The sequence below is a fragment of the Oncorhynchus clarkii genome, chromosome 20, assembly GCF_045791955.1.
Source record: "Oncorhynchus clarkii lewisi isolate Uvic-CL-2024 chromosome 20, UVic_Ocla_1.0, whole genome shotgun sequence".
Lineage (NCBI taxonomy): Eukaryota > Metazoa > Chordata > Actinopteri > Salmoniformes > Salmonidae > Oncorhynchus > Oncorhynchus clarkii.
In genome coordinates, this window is record NC_092166.1 from 50,228,712 (window position 1) to 50,245,431 (window position 16,720).

At 40.9% G+C, this 16,720-nt stretch overlaps 1 long non-coding RNA gene across 1 annotated transcript; it reads right to left on the reverse strand.

Moving 5' to 3' along the window:
- Nucleotides 1–5,568: 5,568 nt before the first annotated feature.
- Nucleotides 5,569–16,198, reverse strand: LOC139377475 (uncharacterized). The gene is made up of 4 exons (XR_011628005.1): nt 16,185–16,198; nt 10,972–11,029; nt 10,375–10,512; nt 5,569–5,793 (listed from the first exon to the last, which is right to left on the reverse strand). It is a non-coding gene; the product is annotated as an uncharacterized lncRNA (long non-coding RNA).
- Nucleotides 16,199–16,720: the final 522 nt, after the last annotated feature.

Sequence of the window (16,720 nt, forward strand, 5' to 3'; positions counted from 1 at the left end):
AACTAGGTTTTGGGTTTTCGCTGTCCGGGTTTGTGTAACTAGGTTTTGGGTTTTCTCTGTCCGGGTTTGTGTAACTAGGTTTTGGTTGTTCTCTGTCCGGGTTTGTGTAACTAGGTTTTGGGTTTTCGCTGTCCGGGTTTGTCTAACTAGGTTTTGGGTGTTCGCTGTCCGGGTTTGTGTAACTAGGTTTTGGGTTGTCTCTGTCCGGGTTTGTGTAACTAGGTTTTGGGTTTTCGCTGTTCGGGTTTGTGTAACTAGGTTTTGGGTTTTCGCTGTCCGGGTTTGTGTAACTAGGTTTTGGGTTTTCTCTGTCCGGGTTTGTGTAACTAGGTTTTGGGTGTTCTCTGTCCGGGTTTGTGTAACTAGGTTTTGGGTTTACTCTGTCCGGGTTTGTGTAACTAGGTTTTGGGTTTTCTCTGTCCGGGTTTGTGTTACTAGGTTTTGGGTTTTCTCTGTCCAGGTTTGTGTAACTAGTTTTTTGGTTATCGCTGTCCGGGTTTGTGTAACTAGGTTTTGGATGTTCTCTGTCCGGGTTTGTGTAACTAGGTTTTGGGTTTCCTCTGTCCGGGTTTGTGTTACTAGGTTTTGGGTTTTCTCTGTCCGGGTTTGTGTTACTAGGTTTTGGGTTTTCTCTGTCTGGGTTTGTGTAACTAGGTTTTGGGTTTTCGCTGTCCGGGTTTGTGTAACTAGGTTTTGGGTTTTCTCTGTCCGGGTTTGTGTAACTAGGTTTTTTGTTTTCGCTGTCCGGGTTTGTGTTACTAGGTTTTGGGTTTTCTCTGTCCGGGTTTGTGTAACTAGGTTTTGGGTTTTCGCTGTCCGGGTTTGTGTAACTACGTTTTGGGTTTTCTCTGTCCAGGTTTGTGTAACTAGGTTTTGGGTTTTCTCTGTCCGGGTTTGTGTAACTAGGTTTTGGGTTTTCTCTGTCCGGGTTTGTGTAACTAGGTTTTGGGTTTTCTCTGTCCGGGTTTGTGTAACTAGGTTTTGGGTTTTCGCTGTCCGGGTTTGTGTAACTAGGTTTTGGGTTTTCTCTGTCCGGGTTTGTGTAACTAGGTTTTGGATGTTCTCTGTCCGGGTTTGTGTAACTAGGTTTTGGGTTTTCGCTGTCCGGGTTTGTCTAACTAGGTTTTGGGTGTTCGCTGTCCGGGTTTGTGTAACTAGGTTTTGGGTTGTCTCTGTCCGGGTTTGTGTAACTAGGTTTTGGGTTTTCGCTGTTCGGGTTTGTGTAACTAGGTTTTGGGTTTTCGCTGTCCGGGTTTGTGTAACTAGGTTTTGGGTTTTCTCTGTCCGGGTTTGTGTAACTAGGTTTTGGGTGTTCTCTGTCCGGGTTTGTGTAACTAGGTTTTGGGTTTACTCTGTCCGGGTTTGTGTAACTAGGTTTTGGGTTTTCTCTGTCCGGGTTTGTGTTACTAGGTTTTGGGTTTTCTCTGTCCAGGTTTGTGTAACTAGTTTTTTGGTTATCGCTGTCCGGGTTTGTGTAACTAGGTTTTGGATGTTCTCTGTCCGGGTTTGTGTAACTAGGTTTTGGGTTTCCTCTGTCCGGGTTTGTGTTACTAGGTTTTGGGTTTTCTCTGTCCGGGTTTGTGTTACTAGGTTTTGGGTTTTCTCTGTCTGGGTTTGTGTAACTAGGTTTTGGGTTTTCGCTGTCCGGGATTGTGTAACTAGGTTTTGGGTTTTCTCTGTCCGGGTTTGTGTAACTAGGTTTTTTGTTTTCGCTGTCCGGGTTTGTGTTACTAGGTTTTGGGTTTTCTCTGTCCGGGTTTGTGTAACTAGGTTTTGGGTTTTCGCTGTCCGGGTTTGTGTAACTAGGTTTTGGGTTTTCTCTGTCCGGGTTTGTGTAACTAGGTTTTGGGTTTTCTCTGTCCGGGTTTGTGTAACTAGGTTTTGGGTTTTCTCTGTCCGGGTTTGTGTAACTAGGTTTTGGGTTTTCTCTGTCCGGGTTTGTGTAACTAGGTTTTGGATGTTCTCTGTCCGGGTTTGTGTAACTAGGTTTTGGGTTTTCGCTGTCCGGGTTTGTCTAACTAGTTTTTCGGTGTTCGCTGTCCGGGTTTGTGTAACTAGGTTTTGGGTTGTCTCTGTCCGGGTTTGTGTAACTAGGTTTTGGGTTTTCGCTGTCCGGGTTTGTGTAACTAGGTTTTGGGTTTTCGCTGTCCGGGTTTGTGTAACTAGGTTTTGGGTTTTCTCTCTCCGGTTTTGTGTTACTAGGGTTTGGGTTTTCTCTGTCCGGGTTTATGTAACTAGGTTTTGGGTTTTCTCTGTCCGGGTTTGTGTAACTAGGTTTTGGGTTTTCTCTGTCCGGGTTTGTGTAACTAGGTTTTGGGTTTTCGCTGTCCGTGTTTGTGTAACTAGGTTTTGGGTTTTCTCTGTCCGGGTTTGTGTAACTAGGTTTTGGGTGTTCTCTGTCCGGGTTTGTGTAACTAGGTTTTGGGTTTTCTCTGTCCGGGTTTGTGTAACTAGGTTTTGGGTTTTCTCTGTCCGGGTTTGTGTTACTAGGTTTTGGGTTTTCTCTGTCCAGGTTTGTGTAACTAGTTTTTTGGTTATCGCTGTCCGGGTTTGTGTAACTAGGTTTTGGATGTTCTCTGTCCGGGTTTGTGTAACTAGGTTTTGGGTTTCCTCTGTCCGGGTTTGTGTTACTAGGTTTTGGGTTTTCTCTGTCCGGGTTTGTGTTACTAGGTTTTGGGTTTTCTCTGTCCGGGTTTGTGTAACTAGGTTTTGGGTTTTCGCTGTCCGGGATTGTGTAACTAGGTTTTGGGTTTTCTCTGTCCGGGTTTGTGTAACTAGGTTTTTTGTTTTCGCTGTCCGGGTTTGTGTTACTAGGTTTTGGGTTTTCTCTGTCCGGGTTTGTGTAACTAGGTTTTGGGTTTTCGCTGTCCGGGTTTGTGTAACTACGTTTTGGGTTTTCTCTGTCCAGGTTTGTGTAACTAGGTTTTGGGTTTTCTCTGTCCGGGTTTGTGTAACTAGGTTTTGGGTTTTCTCTGTCCGGGTTTGTGTAACTAGGTTTTGGGTTTTCTCTGTCCGGGTTTGTGTAACTAGGTTTTGGATGTTCTCTGTCCGGGTTTGTGTAACTAGGTTTTGGGTTTTCGCTGTCCGGGTTTGTCTAACTAGGTTTTGGGTTTTCGCTGTCCGGGTTTGTGTAACTAGGTTTTGGGTTGTCTCTGTCCGGGTTTGTGTAACTAGGTTTTGGGTTTTCGCTGTCCGGGTTTGTGTAACTAGGTTTTGGGTTTTCGCTGTCCGGGTTTGTGTAACTAGGTTTTGGGGTTTTTTCTCTCTGTCCGGGTTTGTGTTACTAGGTTTGGGTTTTCTCTGTCCGGGTTTGTGTAACTAGGTTTTGGGTTTTCTCTGTCCGGGTTTGTGTAACTAGGTTTTGGGTTTTCTCTGTCCGGGTTTGTGTAACTAGGTTTTGGGTTTTCGCTGTCCGTGTTTGTGTAACTAGGTTTTGGGTTTTCTCTGTCCGGGTTTGTGTAACTAGGTTTTGGGTGTTCTCTGTCCGGGTTTGTGTAAATAGGTTTTGGGTGTTCGCTGTCCGGGTTTGTGTAACTAGGTTTTGGGTTTTCGCTGTCCGGGTTTGTGTAACTAGGTTTTGGGTTTTCTCTGTCCGGGTTTGTGTTACTAGGTTTTGGGTTTTCTCTGTCCGGGTTTGTGTAACTAGGTTTTGGGTGTTCGTTGTCCGGGTTTGTGTAACTAGGTTTTGGGTGTTCTCTGTCCGGGTTTGTGTAACTAGGTTTTGGGTGTTCGCTGTCCGGGTTTGTGTAACTAGGTTTTGGGTTTTCGCTGTCCGGGTTTGTGTAACTAGGTTTTGGGTTTTCGCTGTCCGTGTTTGTGTTACTAGGTTTTGGGTTTCCTCTGTCCGGGTTTGTGTAACTAGGTTTTGGGTTTTCTCTGTCCGGGTTTGTGTAACTAGGTTTTGGGTTTTCGCTGTCCGGGTTTGTGTAACTAGGTTTTGGGTTTTCTCTGTCCGGGTTTGTGTAACTAGGTTTTGGGTGTTCTCTGTCCGGGTTTGTGTAACTAGGTTTTGGGTGTTCTCTGTCCGGGTTTTTGTAACTAGGTTTTGGGTTTTCTCTGTCCGGGTTTGTTTAACTAGGTTTTGGGTTTTCTCTGTCCGGGTTTGTGTAACTAGGTTTTGGGTTTTCGCTGTCCGGGTTTGTGTAACTAGGTTTTGGGTTTCCTCTGCCCGGGTTTGTGTTACTAGGTTTTGGGTTTTCTCTGTCCGGGTTTGTGTTACTAGGTTTTGGGTTTTCGCTGTTCGGGTTTGTGTAACTAGGTTTTGGGTTTTCGCTGTCCGGGTTTGTGTAACTAGGTTTTGGGTGTTCTCTGTCCGGGTTTGTGTAACTAGGTTTTGGGTGTTCGCTGTCCGGGTTTGTGTAACTAGGTTTTGGGTTTGTGTAACTAGGTTTTAGGCGTTCTCTGTCCGGGTTTGTGTAACTAGGTTTTGGGTTTGTTTTTGCACCTGTGTTTTAGGGCTTCACCCATGTTTGGACCTGTTACTTTGTTAAGGACATTAAAGTGTTTTTTCCCGTTTACTTTGCTCTCTGCGTTTGACTCCTCACCCATCACTCACCCACCATTACATTGGGAAGATTTTTTGAGAAAGAAATTACTATTTCAGCATGCTAACTGGCTACACAACACTAACAGGCACATTTCCATATCATTACCTTGCAAGAAATATTTCTACTTGATGCATTATTATGAATTATGAGAAACTAATGGAATTTAACTAACTTCAATACATTTAATACATGTTCAATACAAGTTTTAAATTGTTTAATTCTATTTTAATGTCTGGATTCTGTGATTTCATCCCCGTTTTCTGTATTATACATTTTACAGGGCCCTACTAAGGGTGGCAGGTAGACTAGCGGTTAGAGTGTTGGGCCAGTAACTGAAAAGTTACTGGTTTGAAAACCAGACAACGTGAAATGTCTGATGTGCCCTTGAGCAAGGCACTTAACCCTAATTTACTACAGTAGCACTGTACTACTATGGCTAAGCCTGTAAAACAACACATTTCACTGCACCTATCTGGTGTATGTGACAATAAAAAAAATGATAGGTTGGAATAGTGGGTTTCAATGTAAAGGCATCACCTATGAGCTTATAAAATATATACCCCTTTTCTGATTCTGGAGTGGGTGGGTGGTAGTGCAATGGGGGGCTGGTCAAAAAAGGGCCTTATATTTAAAAAATTGTATCCTTTTGGTTGAAGGGTAATGATGTCAGGAGCTGTGTGGGAATTTTCTTCAGCCTCTCCTAAATATAGCAAATTAGAAAATTACAGTTCCGCACCATTATAAAATGTACACAATGGGGCGCTAGTGAAAACACACATGAAAGGAGGGCTTTTCTTTGCATTGGTCCTTTTGGGTGAAGGCTTGGGAAATGATGTCAGGAGGTGTATTAAAATTGTCTACAATTCTATTCACCAATCTTCAACTTTGACCACAGGTCCTACCAGACATTCCTATAATAATCAGTCCACAAAGCTTATGATATGAAAATAATATTTTAACAGCATTTCAGAAATTGGAGAAATGACATACATATTTTTTCATTTGACTACATGGGAATGTGATAACGTAATAATTTTTAGCTATCAATTGAAAACTAAATTGTTTTCAGTATGTTGATTCAATTACAAAATTGTTCCTTTCTGATATTACTCCATTTGCAGGTGTGAGTCAGGTTCTCCCAGCTTGGGTCAGTTGCAGAGATCAGTTGTGCAGCATTCCGTCACCACACTTCTTTGCGACTTGACATTACATTCATTTTCAGTAGCACATTTTCTCACCTCACCATCTGAAATTGAAGGCACACACATTAATGGGGGTCCTAGTGGAGAAATATACAAATGCCCAATCGTTCTGTACAATGTCATAACAAATAGATACACAATCAAAAATACTAAACAATAAGAGGAAATTGTTGATAGGAAAGTAGGTGCATCAGTTAAAGCAGAAATCAGCAGTTGAAACAGTAACAAAGCGTTCTCTACTCCCCTGTTTCAGTAAAAAGCCTAGAGATTGGGCTGGAGAAATCTAACTACTCTCAACTTCATAGACAGAGTTATGGATGCAAGGACTGACCATCCATGATATCCAAATGTTTTGAGGCTTTATAATGTTTGTTTGCAATCATTGGAGTAAAAATAAGCTTATATTTTTTAGTTTTGATGGGGTTCAACAGTTAAACTAAGCTCATGAGGTATTTATAAATTATATTCTTTGAGAATAAATGGGTACATATCATTAATGTATAAGTCCAAAAATGGATGTAGCAACTGCAGATTGCCCCTTTAAGTAATTGATAAACAATTGAAAAAAAACTTCAAATAAGATAATTATTATGCCCCACAGTTAACAGAGCTACGTACAGTTAGTTAGCTATCGCCTCGTACTTCCTGACTCCAAACTGGCTCCAGTTGTGTTTCGATTTTTACAGTTGTGGCATCATATAGTATTTGGACTACCAATAGATGCAGTGTAATGTGCTAGAATTACTAAAGCAAAATGAAATATAGCTACAAACGGGGTGCTGGCTTATGAGCAGGCTGAAATAAACAGTTGCATGGAGGTACTATACATCCTCCTCGCTTGTGTTCTTGTAACAATTCAAAACACTACATGTGAGTTTCAAGTTGTCAAGTGAAGAGAAGTGAAGCTATTACAGTTTGATTTCAGATGCAATATATATTTTTTACAATGTTACCATTTTCTCTTCCACATTTGGACTTAGTAGAGGCTGACATGATGAACATACTTTCTGAGTTTCAAGTCAATCAGATGTACTGTTCATGAGAACACCATTTTTGGAGCCTTGATAAAAAAAATCTAATATGAAGGAAAATCCAATATGAAGGAAATCATAGGTATATGATGCAAATGTGTTCCTTAAGCTAAAACACATCAAGTTTTGTTGTTGTATGTGTAACAGGGCGGCGGAGCTGATATCTTTTTAGCATTTAAATAAATGCTAACAGTTTTGAGGTTCACAAACTGAATTGCTTGCTGTTTCCATGTTTTTTTTTAAAGATATCAAGACTTGCTTCAGTCGGCATACACCTTCCTACACAGCAAATGTGTGTTAAAATCTCGTTGTTAATGTAAAAAGTGTTCTGAGTGTTACACAGTGCATTCAGAAATTACTCATACCCTTTGACATTTTCCACATTATGTTGTTACAGCCCGATTCTAAAATTGATGAAATAGTTTTTCCCCCTCATCAATCTACACACAGTTCCCCATAATAACAAAGCAAAAACAGGTTTTTAGAATTGTATTCGAATGTATAAAAAAAAATATCACAATTACATAAGTATTCAGGCCCTTTACTCAGTACTTTGTTGAAGCACCTTTGGCAGCGATTACAGCATCGAGTCTTCTTGGGTATGACGCTACAAGGTTGGTACACCTGTATTTGAGGAGTTTCTCCCATGATTCTCTGCAGATCATCTCAAGCTCTGTCAGGTTGGATGGGGAGTGTTGCTGCACAACTATTTTCAGGTCTCTCCAGAGATGTTCGATCGGGTTCAAGTCCGTGCTCTGGCTGGGCCACTCAAGGACATTCTGAGACTTGTCCCGAAGCCACTCCTGCATTGTCTTGGCTGTGTGCTTAGGGTCAATGTCCTGTTAGAAGGTGAAACGCTGCCCCACTCTGAGGTCCTGAGCACTCTGGAGCAGGTTTTCATCAAGGATCTCACTGTACTTTGCTCTGTTCATCTTTGCCTCAATCCTGACTAGTCTCCCAGTCCATGCCGCAGAAAAGCATCCCCACAGCGTGATGCTACCACCACCATGCTTCACTATAGGGATGGTGCCAGGTTTCCTCCAGAAGTGACATTTGCATTCAGGCCAAAGAGTTCAATCTTGGTTTCATCAGACCAGAGAATCTTGTTTCTCATGGTCTGAGAGTCCTTTAGGTGCCTTTTGGCAAACTCCAAGCGGACTGTCATGTGTCTTTTACTCAGGAGTGGCTTCCGACTGGCCACTCTACCCTAAAAGCCTGATTGGTGGAGTTCTGCAGAGACGGTTGTCCTTCTTTAAGGTTCTTCCATCTCCACAGAGGAAGTTTGGAGCTCTATCAGAGTGGCCATTGGGTTCTTGGTCACCTCCCTGAACAAGGCCCTTCTCCCCCAATTTCTCAGTTTGGCCGGGGCTTCCAGCTCCAGGAAGAGTCTTGGTGGTTCCAAAGTTCTTCCATTTAACTTGTTATGGCTGGGGGCAGTATTGAGTAACTTGGATGAAAAAGGTGCCCAGAGTAAAGTGTCTGCTACTCAGGCCCAGTTGCTAATATATGCATGTTATTAGTAGATTTGGATAGAAAACACTCTGAAGTTTCTAAAACTGTTTGAATGATGTCTGTGAGTATTACATAACTCATATGGCAGGCAAAAACATGAGAAAAAATCCAACCAGGAAGTGGGGAATCTGAGGTTTGTAGTTTTTCAACTCATTGCCTATCGAATACACAGTGTCTATGGGGTCATATTGCACTTCATACAGCTTCCACTAGATTTCAACAGTCTTTAGAACCTTGTTTGATGCTTCTACTGTGAAGTGAATGAGAGGGGATTGAGTCAGAGGTCTGCCAGAGAGGCATGAGCTGACCACGCGCCTTCACGTGAGAGTTAGCTTGCTTTCCATTGCAATTCTACAGACAAAGGAATTCTCCAGTTGGAACATTGTTGAGGATTAATGTTAAAAACATCCTAAAGATTGATTCTATACATCGTTTGACATGTTTCTACGGACTGTAACGGAACTTTTTGACTTTTCGTCTGTCCCGCGCGTCATGAATTTGGATTACTGGGTTAAAAGCGCGAACAAAAAGGAGGCATTTGGACATAAATGGACTTTATCGAACAAATCAAACATTTATTGTGGAACTGGGATTCCTGGGAGTGCATTCTGATGAAGATCATCAAAGGTAAGTGAATATTTATAATGCCATTTCTGACTTTTGTTGACTCCACGACATGGCGGATATCTGTATGGCTTGATTTTGTTGTCTGAGTGCTGTACTCAGATTGTTGCATGGTGTGCTTTTTCGGTAAAGCTTTTTTGAAATCTGACACAGCGGTTGCATTAAGGAGAAGTGTATATATAATTCCATGCATAATAGTTGTATCTTTTTATCAATGTTTATTATGAGTATTTCTGTAAATTGATGTGGCTCTCTGCAAAATCACCGGATGTTTTGGAACTACTAAACATAACGCGCCAATGCAAACTCAGATTTTTGGATATAAATATGAACTTTATCGAGCAAAACATACATGTATTGTGTAACATGAAGTCCGATGAGTGTCATTTGATGAAGATCATCAAAGGTTAGTGATTCATTTTATCTCTATTTCTGCTTTTTGTGACTCCTCTCTTTGGCTGGAAAAATGGCTGTGTTTTTCTGTGACTGGGGGCAGACCTAACAAAGTCGTTTGGTGTGCTTTCGTCGTAAAGCCTTTTTGAAATCGGACACTGTGGTGGGATTAACAACAAGTTTATCTTTAAAACGGTGTAAAACACCTCTATGTTTGAGGAATTTTAATTATGAGATATTTGAATTTGGCGCCCTGCACTTTCGCTGGCTGTTGTCATATCGATCCCGTTAGTGGGATTCAAGCCATAAGAAGTGTAAGAATGATGGAGGCCACTGTGTTCTTGGGGACCTTAAAAACTGCAGAAATGTATTGGTACCCTTCCCTAGATCTGTGCCTTGACACAATCCTGTCTCGGAGCCCATTGACATTTCCTTCGATCTCATGGCTTGGTTTTTGCTCTGACATGCACTGTCAACTGTTTGACGTTATATAGACAGGTGTGTGCCTTTCCAAATTATCTCCAATCAATTGAATTTACCACAGGTGGACTCCAATAAAGTTGTAGAAACATCTCAAGGATGATCAATGGAAACAGGATGCACCTGTTTCGAGTCTCATAGCAAACGGTCTGAATACTTATGTAAATAAGGTATTTCTGTTTTTTAAACCTGTTTTTGCTTAGTCATTATTGGGTATTGTGTGTAGCTTAATGAAGAAAAGTGTTTATTTCATCAATTTTAGAATAAAGCTGTAACGTAACAAAATATGGAAAAAGTCAAGGGGTCTGAGTACTTTCCGAATGCAATATCAGTCAAATGCGGCGGCGGGGCTGAGCCCTAGACTCTGAATGTTTATTACAGCTCCAAATATTGGCCAATCTGTGTTGTTTTTGCTGTCTGGGTAGCGGTGTAGATATACTTTGATATTGGCAAAGTATCATTTATTTTATCAGTTGTGCACTGATATATTGCAACAAAGGTGGGAGAATAATAAGAAAGAACGAAAGAAGAATTCCATTAAAAACAATTGGTTTGCTTGCAAGTTCTAATAATTTGTTCACTTACAGGCTGGTTTGTGGAAAACAATTCTTCCACAGTGGGTGAAACTGACACCACACTCCACCTCTGTTATGTCAGTCTGGGTGCAGGTTGGATGGTCTGGATTGATGGTAGTACATTTGTGACACTTCAGTGCCACAGTAGCTGAGTTGGAGAAACAATGTGAATGTTATTTTCTGTATTTGTGAAAAATATCATTAGCTTTTGTTCTATAAAATCTTCATGGGCTAGATTTAGCAAGTCCCTGTCCCTGAGGAAATACATATTCAAGGAGAGAACAACACAGGTCATAAAGAGAGACATTGTTAAAAGGTGAGACATTTGTGTCTCTGGTAATCCTGAACTGCATTGTTTTGTGTGATACTGCCAACATGGAAGAAACAGAAATAATTCTTTAACAAAGGTAATTATTTGTTAAGAGGTTTTTAAGAGAGGTACGATCTTAAAGTATAACATTTATATAGCACATTCATGTTAAAGATGCAGTCGAAAGTGTACTGATTGCTCTGATATCAGTTGACCCATTCCCAATAACAATGCTATTCTACTACAACCAATCTAGAATAATATGTAGAATGTTTTCATGGATGACTTTCAACTCACCACAGAATACTGCAACAAGCACTGTTAAAGCAAGTGTCAGGGATGCCATTGTATTGACCTAAATCAAGCAGAAACGTATACGGTAGTTATTGTTAGACATAGATTTCAGAATATTAAATATAGCAAAAATTATTTCAGCCCACTGTTGCTACACATTCTTTCCTTGTGTATTATAATAATACGAAAACATATGTTTTAAGTAAAATATTAGCTATTGTCTGAAGCTGAAAAAGACAAGACATGTAAAAGCTCATTTGACCTATGCACCAAGGCTTTTCAGCATCAGCAGCTTGACGACTGCTAGAGTACTGTAGCTTTATTGATCTACTGTACTTCACTAACAGATGTGCACACATTGGATGGGTGGATTAGGGTTCCAACCTCTCAAACAGTCTAATACTTACTCTTAGAGTAGGTTTACCCTAATAATGTAAACGTGTTTTAAACATTATGGGGAGGTTTGCCCGGACAAAGATTAAGCCTAGTCATGGATTAAAAAGCAAGATTAATATACTCCAGGACGAGGTGTAATCTGTGTCCTCGAAACCACTCTTTAACCCTATATTTGACCTAGCTTAAAACATAAGCTTACTCGGATGGGAAATAGACAAGGTATTGGACACCGTTTTAACTTATTTGACATTTTTCATGTTTCCGTTATAAAGAATGGAGTAATGCAACCTTATATTTTGAGTAATGATAGGGTAAGACAGCTATGCTAGAGACATTTATAAGTTATCATACTTAAAGCTTAGGTGGCACCACAGGTTCAAAAGTGGTGTGGCAAAAGTTGTACATGTCTTTCTGGGGCCTGGAGTTTTTCCTGATTTCATCACCTGGTCGGGTAAAACTTTGGGTCCTATTCGTAGGCTAGGACAGGGTCCAACGCTAATAGGTTTTCTTACTGTCATGACCGGACCAGTTGGACAAAAATCTAATGGCCCGAACAGAATTTCTACTGGCAAGGACATGGTATAGTTTTCAATGCATTGGGGTCATGCAGGGCCTCTAGGCTGGCATGCTTTCTCTCTATTTCTCTTTCTCTCTCTTTCTCTTTAACAGGCTATATTTATAATGAATAAATACAAATAATTTGGTGGGTGCTTATATTTTTCACACATGTACAAGTGTGTATTAATACGCATGTGTGAATTGGAAATGTGTTTTATGCATATCACAACTCTCCCTGAGACACCATCGGAGAGTGGGGTCACAGCCAGTGTCCGCCATTATTAAAGGCAACCCTGGAGCAATTAGAGTTAAGTGCCTTGCTCAAGGGGTACATCAACAGAGTTCTCACCTTGTTGGCCAGTGGATTCAAACAAGTAACCTTTCGGTTACTGGCCCAATGCTCTTACCTGCTGCCACCGTTGGTTATTATGAAGCTGTTTAATATAATTTAGCAATGTAAGTCGTTACTCTATTCTTTAGAATTGCATTTTATTAATTGCTTTTATTTTTGTTTCTAAATTATGTCATTTAGATAATATTTTTTTTTACATCTCAAAATAGGACGCTGCTCCTTTAAGAGAATTTGACCTGGCTACAGTATGCTAGACAAGACAAATGCTACAGTGTATTGTTGTGGCTTTCTTTTTGTCGACTATCAACAGTAGCCAGCACATTGCAAGTATGTTCACTATTGAAGGTTTACTTTTGTAAATTACTTTCCCCAAAATAAAAAAAAGCTCAGCGAGCAGATTGATGGGCGCTTCTTTTTGCTCAGGACAGCTTGCATGTGCTTTGTGAACGTATCAACTTCTGTACTGCTCGAGTTGTCACTCGTGGGGGTGTAGTGGTGCTTGAATGAATAGCCAGTCATATCGCTCAAATACACATAGCACAGCGCTTCTGCATGTAGTCTTCGGTGGTTTTCTATAGTAGACTGCGACAGAGCAGGTAAATGTTGAACTGGACCGCAGAAATGCACTGAGAACTGGCCCGGTTGCTGCTGCTGCTGCTTTCTTTTAAAGTGGTGAGAAGTAGTGGGCAAATGCGGTCTTGCAACATGTTTCCGGCGGCTCTGATTGAAAGGGTCCATCTGTGATTGCTTCATAATTTTAAAAAACTTTTAAATTATTTAAATATAACACCCATTGATTCTTGAAGAATTTAACTTAAATTTAAAAATAAATAAATCATGAGCTTAGTCCCCAAAAGTCGATGGCAAAAAGTTGAGATTGACTACTTTCTGCACATGGTCAGTGTAAACTGGAGTGACTTGACACAACGGGCCAAACGGGCTATAATCAAAATGGAAAAGACACGCTGCCGTAAAGCGTTCATCCATGTATACTGTTAAGAGTCTAGCTACATTTTCAGATAATATACGTTTCAAATATTGTCCGAAAGGTTTTTTCATTGTAAGTTAAAGCACACGGTTAGCTAGCTAGCTAACGTTAGATTGCTGGCTCGCTAGATAACGTTACATGTATGATCTGTGTATTAATATTATTTGTATCTCAGAAATCCATTTACATTGCTAGTTATAGCCTAATGTTAGCTAGCTAGCTAACATTGAACCTAGTTGGTTAGCTTTAGCTACCTGCAGATTCATACTACAGCATTAAATGCATGGTGGCTAAGTTTTGACAATCTGTTTGTATTATAGCTATGTGATTTTTTATTTTGTGTTATTGACTGTACGTTTGTTTATTCCAAACGTAACTCTGTGTTGTTGTTTGTGTCGCACTGCTTTATCTTGGCCAGGTCGCAGTTGTAAATGAGAACTTGTTCTCAACTGGCCTACCTTGTGAAATAAAAAATAATTAAACAAATAATAATTATAATCTTAAAATGGTATGTACCCTATATCACTCCACTGAATCAATGCAGCCTCATCAGTCTCCTCTGGCCAACTTGGAGTAGGTTACACAGTGAGAGTGTGCATAACTGTATACGCTGCACTGCTTTCAATATCTGGGAAAGATCTACATCGGGCAGGAGGTGAGTAATGTCGGCAAGGGGAGAACTTCACTGTCATTAGTGCACAATTTGTTTGCAAAGACAAAAAGGAGGTCCCTTCTATGCAAAATAAGGCACCTGCACAGTCATTACTGTACAATGTTGCTGAAGAATGACAAGACTACCTCATTTCCAACCAGAATACCTGTATTTATACTGGTATACCTTACTGATAAGACCATGTCAATTTTTGTCTCCTTACCATCTAGCATGTTTTGGATGAATGAGACCGAGAGAAAGCAACCCCCCAGTACCACCTCATCTCACTGAAGAATGAAGGCAAGACTGAGGAGTACAGTACCATGGTCTAAGAGAGAGGCAACATTAATGAGTAGTGTCGAGGGCAGGTGGGTCACGAGAGGAATCACATACATACACTTATACATGATCATACACAAACGCTTAATCCGGTTAAGAACTTGCTGTAAGATCACTCCATAGCTAGCTTGAAATGTTGTGGATGGAGCCATCCAATTGGTACCTTTTGGGTGTTTCAGACTATTGATATGTTGTCAAGGAGGACAGTCGTTTGTTTGCAAGCAGAGGATCGCTGGTTTGTGCCCAGTGTGGGACAGGGACAGTGGAGGAAGATATACTGGTTTTTGCCCAGTGTGGGACAGGGACAGTGGAGGAAGAGATACTGGTTTGTGCCCAGTGTGGGACAGGGACAGTGGAGGAAGATATACTGGTTTGTGCCCAGTGTGGGACAGGGACAGTGGAGGAAGAGATACTGGTTTGAGATGAAGGACAGTGGAGGAAGAGATACTGGTTTGAGATGAGGGACAGTGGAGGAAGAGATACTGGTTTGAGATGAGGGACAGTGGAGGAAGATATACTGGTTTGAGACCAGTGTGGGACAGTGGAGGAAGATATACTGGTTTGAGACCAGTGTGGGACAGTGGAGGAAGATATACTGGTTTGTGCCCAGTGAGGTACAGGGACAATGGAGGAAGATATACTGGTTTGAGACCAGTGTGGGACAGGGACAGTGGAGGAAGATGTACTGGTTTGTGCCCAGTGTGGGACAGTGGAGGAAGATATACTGGTTTGAGACCAGTGTGGGACAGGGACAGTGGAGGAAGATATACTGGTTTGAGACCAGTGTGGGACAGTGGAGGAAGATATACTGGTTTGAGACCAGTGTGGGACAGGGACAGTGGAGGAAGATATACTGGTTTCAGACCAGTGTGGGACAGGGACAGTGGAGGAAGATATACTGGTTTGAGACCAGTGTGGGACAGTGGAGGAAGATATACTGGTTTGAGACCAGTGTGGGACAGTGGAGGAAGATATACTGGTTTGCATTAGCACTAGTTTAATCAGGTGTGTCAGCTGTGGCTGGGGAAAAAGTGTGACACCGATGAGGCCCCTGAGTACCACGATGAGGATGACCAAAAGAAGATGGAATCAACAGACTCGACACAAGATCCAGCGTCATCTTATACAACATGTTTCCCAAACTCGATCCTGGCCAAAGAGTAACAAATACTGCGACAATCAAGGTAAGACATAGCCATAACGTTCTACTTATGCTTGATAAAACTGTCACGGCATTATGCTGTTATGTCATTTGACAATTGTTTTAATTAGCTATTGTAGCTAACTAGCTAGCTACGTAAGGTGGAGAGGTTGGTTAGATTCAACAAATGTAATGTTTGTAGCTGATCTGAGCTCATGCCTGTTAGATAGTTCATCTGTCTTGAATGTAATTGTGACTATGGCTGAGATAATATAACACAATAATTATGTAGAGGGTTAATGTTGTCAAGATACGATGAGTTAGCTAGCCAGCTAGTATACTTATGTCGTAAGTGGGCTGTTCGGACGAGACGTGAACCCGGGAGCCTGGCTAGCAAGCGAGTTAGGTACCTAACAACTGACATTACAACATCAACTAACAAAACAGATACAATTTCAATCATGTAAGCTATCTGGCTTGAATTCAATTTTGAATGTGGCTGAGAACAAAAATATATTGAGTGTCAATGTTGTCGGGATATAAGTAAGGTTATCTAGATAAAAACGTGTGTAGCTAGCTACTGTTGCTAGGAGAGAGTGGCTAGGTGTCAGTTTTGCTTCACAACTTGGTACATAGACCTTTTAGATTTCCAATGAAGGTACGCCTCATTTCTCAACTTGAATGAGACTGTATGATCTGTATTCCTAACTCTGTCTGTCTTTTTTCTGTTTCTCCTTCAACAAAAATTAAGTATTAGCCTGTTAGCCCCAATGTAATTTAGTTAGCTTACCTTCATTCTTTGCTGTAAAAGATAACAGAAAAAAATATTGTTTTTAATTACATCAACAACACCTTTCTCAGATATTCAAAATGAAGGCACTTCTGTTATGTAATCTTTTTCTGTCATTTGAGTGTCACTGTTGACAATTTAGTGGATTTTCTTAAATGTCATTGTAGAGATTTTCTACACATCCTTCAAGAAAGAAAATGAGAGAGTTGATCGCGGCACCATCAGCTTGCCGCGGAATTGAGCTCTCAACCGCTGTGCCACATTACGTTCCGTACTATGGAATATTGACTGAGAAATTATAAGGGCGAAAAACTCTCTTCAACATGCATTGCTATAGTCACGTCTATAATAATACAATTGTTTAGCCAACATTTGATAAGACTTGCATCTTAAAGGAGATAAGGAGATGTCACATATTTTCCAATCGCAAATAGCCCTAAACATCCATTTTTTGTGAAGATACATACATACAATATGCTTAACAGACATCAAAATTACAACATACATTTTATGGATTATGATAAGATAAAGTAGTA